Here is a 3,986-nt window from a genome sequence, read left to right as displayed (position 1 = left end):
ACAAAAACTACACCACATATTCCACATGGATTGGCTGGAAACTACGACAAAAAAGGAACAACAAACCAAAAATTTTTTCTCCATATGGACTACATACATCAACAACCTCCCACAACCACTTCAACATCTAACAACCTATACCTTTCACAATACAACATGGAATGATTCGGAAACTTTGAGGGGTAATGCGTTATTACAAGAAACAAATACACTTATACAGACTGGAACAATTACAGGAAACCCCTCCAGGAGTCACCGCACCAATAGACTTTTGACTTCTTACTTAAGGTAAATCAAATGTAACCTGTGAAAACCGATAGTTAAGATCGGAGTTTATATTTGTAAATATATTTCACTCTGTTGATTTTGTTTAATTATTCAATTTATTCTATTTCATTCTCTATAATTCAATACATGTAACGTTAATGACCACAAATCTTCAATTGGATGGATGTACCATCCAGAAAACATTGTACATGTTTGGGAACTAATAAAGACAATATAAGAAAAAAAAAAAATAACCAAAAAATGAGAAACATCCAAGTGGTTGGTAAGCAACATGTTGCTCACGAGTCACTGGTTGGGGATATCTGCCTTAGTGTATGGAATGTAGCAAAAGGGAGGCAGTGCTCATAAAAAAGAAGTTGCCCTTTAAATGAACATTTAGGGCTTCATCAAAATTGTAACTTGTGAAATTTACATATTTTTTCTACTTCGAATAAACTCTAATTTTATAAAACCCGAATGTTAGCGTATTAATAAAAATACAAATTAAAAGTGTACATAAAAACTGAAATCATTAAATTGACAATCTATTTATCCTTTTCAATGGGTCTAAAACACTCAAAAAGTTAAACAAACTGTATACATTTTGCCTAGATCAGCTCCCACCGACTTCTACATAACCTTGCAAGTTTTTGGATAGCAAGAATATAAATTTGAAGGTCACTTAGGGTGACATTTGGGGTAAATGATTATTTGTTGTCTTGGAAATGCCTGGAACTGCTGCTAAAAGTTCTGCCAACAACCATGGATACTGGCAAATATTTGGTCAGTTTCTCATATAAATCAATAGCCTTGCTATAGAGGAAACAGACCCTGTGGGGGGAGGGTCACCAGGTGACCAGGGATACACACACATCACAGGTCACCCATGATTTTTTCTTGTTACATTGACCTACGATTTTTTTGCATACCTGCAATTTTGTCCGTGGTGGCCTGGAAAAATTGTGCTTTTTTAGAGTTAAATGTTATGCTTCTTATAAATCTCCAGCTTTCCCTAAATTGTTCACACAGATTTAGAATTTAGTATTATGCTGTAACCTTGTCATTACGGATTAAGGGGACCTGACCAAATGGACCTAATTCCAAAATGTTTGCTATTTCTATATGTTAAACGTGTCACAATAAAAAAATTGATTTAATATTCTTGGTGTGTTCATTTAAAAGGTAGAGCACTGCTAAAACAATAAAAATATTGATGAAAAAAAAAGGTAGGGCACTGCTTTCACTAACTAGGGGGTCTTCCAGGAAACAATTAAAAAATGTGATGGCCAACTACAGTGTGTATGTATGTATGTATGTATATATGTATATATAAGACTGAGAACAACTTGAGTTATTAGCCGAAACGCTGAAATAAAACTAAATTTTTTGCTCTAAAAAAAAGCCCTGTGAGTGAGGCTTTCTTGTTGTTTTGGATACAGTATATACTGTATATACACTTTATTCGAGAGTGCTGGCACTTCGCTGGTTATATATATATATATATATATACACACATACAAAGGCTTGGGCACACACTGCAAGTACAAATACCTGGGTGCTGAACAGAAAAATTGTATATCCACTCAAATATGCTGACGCACACCAGGATTTTTCTTCAAGTGATTTATTTTATTTCATCGACGTTTCGATCCCCAGGGGGATCTTTATCAAGATAACAACACACTTAATTGTGAGAGATTATAAAGACTCACCATCAGTGACCCAACACCAAAACACCTCCCACATATTCAATTAAGCTGGTTAACCCTTCGTGAACCTTGTGAGGTAAATGGTCAGTTGTATAGGACAATCTGGAAAAGAAAGTGCATGGTGCTATAAATACATGTTGTTTGATCCATAAAATCGTGTAGAAAATAGTTTAAAATGTATTACAAAAAATACCTCTTTTTTTTAAAAACATAGTATCAAATCACCATTTAAAAACATTGTAATAACATAATTTCTGTTTGCATATAAATATTTTTCCAATACTTTGGTTCAATTTTCTTATTAAAGTGGCAGTAAACCCATACAGATCCCTATATAGAGCACATTATAGGAAAAGATTATATGAACAATATTCGTTCAGACCATTGGGAGCAACTGTATTTAGTGTCTTAATCCAAAAAATCTCCCTCTGTGACAACAGGCGGTTCCAGTTCCCTCCCCTGTTGGGTTCAGGGACCATATCTATGCCCATGAATCTGAGTGTGGGTAATCTATGTCCCATTTTTAGGTAATGTTGTGGTAAGGGTAAATCTGATTCACCAGTCTCAAATGCCCGTTGTTATCTTGATAAAGATCCCCCTGGGGATCGAAACGTCGATGAAATAAAATAAATCACTTGAAGAAAAATCCTGGTGTGCGTCAGCATATTTGAGTGGATATATATATATATAATACACAAAAGCCGTGAATATCTTGTAAATTATATCCTTATAAACGGTGAGTAGTGATGTCATCAGTTATAAACGGTGAGTAGTGATGTAATTTCTGTCACATGACTCACTAAAAATTGTGTATTATAATTAATAAAGTACCCCCAGTTGTAAAATATGAGGATATTATAAGTTACCTCGGAGTTACATGACCTGTATAAAAACACTCGGCCTTTGGCCTCGTGTTTTTATATGGTCATGAAACTCCTCGGTAACTTATAATATCCTTATATTTTACAAGAGGGGGTACTTTATTCACTATATAATACACAAATGCCATGAATATCCTGTAAATTATATCCTTATAAACGGTGAGTTCTGATGTCATCAGTTATAAACGGTGAGTTCTGATATCATTTCTGTCACATGACTCACTGAAATTTGTGTATTATAATAAATAAAGTACCCCCAGTTGCAAAATATGAGGATATTATAAGTTACCTCGGAGTTCCATGACCTGTATAAAAACACTCGGCCTTCGGCCTCGTGTTTTTATATGGTCATGAAACATCTCGGTAACTTATAATATCCTTATATTTTACAAGAGGGGGTACTTTATTCACTATATATATATATATATATATATATATATATATATATATATATATATATATACACACACACACACACACACACAGGGGCACATTTACTTAGGGTCGAATATCGAGGGTTAATTAACCCTCGATATTTGACCATCGAAGTAAAATTCTTCCACTTCGAATATCGAAGTCGAAGGATTTACCGCATTTCCTACGATCGGACGATCGAAGGAAAAATCGCTTGATCAAACGATTAAATCCTTTGGATCGAACGATTCGAAGGATTTTAATCCATCGATCGAATGATTTTCCTTCGATCAGAAAATTGTTAGGAAGCTTATGGGGACCTTCCCCATAGGCTAACATTGCTGTTCGGTAGGTTTTAGGTGGCGAAGTACTTAGTCAAAGTTTTTTTTAAAGAGACAGTACTTCCAGGGGTGCTTCGCCAATGAGGCGAGTTGAGGCTGTCGCCTCAGGCCGCAGCGCCCCACTAGGTACCAGGGGCAGCAAAAATGCTGCTCCTAGTACTTTTAAGAGTGAATTTCTGGGGGAGGGGGTTAGCAGCAACTGCTGCTGCCTCAGGCGGCTGAGGGGCCAGGATCGCCCCTGAGTACGATTTTTAGATCAATTCGTTTAATTCAAAGTCGTAGTCGAAGTAGCCAATTTGATGGTCGAAGTAGCCAAAAAGAAACATTCGAAATTCTATGTTTTTTTTCTTCTATTCCTTCACTCGAGCTAAGTA

This window comes from Xenopus laevis, chromosome 4S (genome assembly GCF_017654675.1).
Source record: "Xenopus laevis strain J_2021 chromosome 4S, Xenopus_laevis_v10.1, whole genome shotgun sequence".
Lineage (NCBI taxonomy): Eukaryota > Metazoa > Chordata > Amphibia > Anura > Pipidae > Xenopus > Xenopus laevis.
This window is presented reverse-complemented; position numbering follows the sequence as displayed.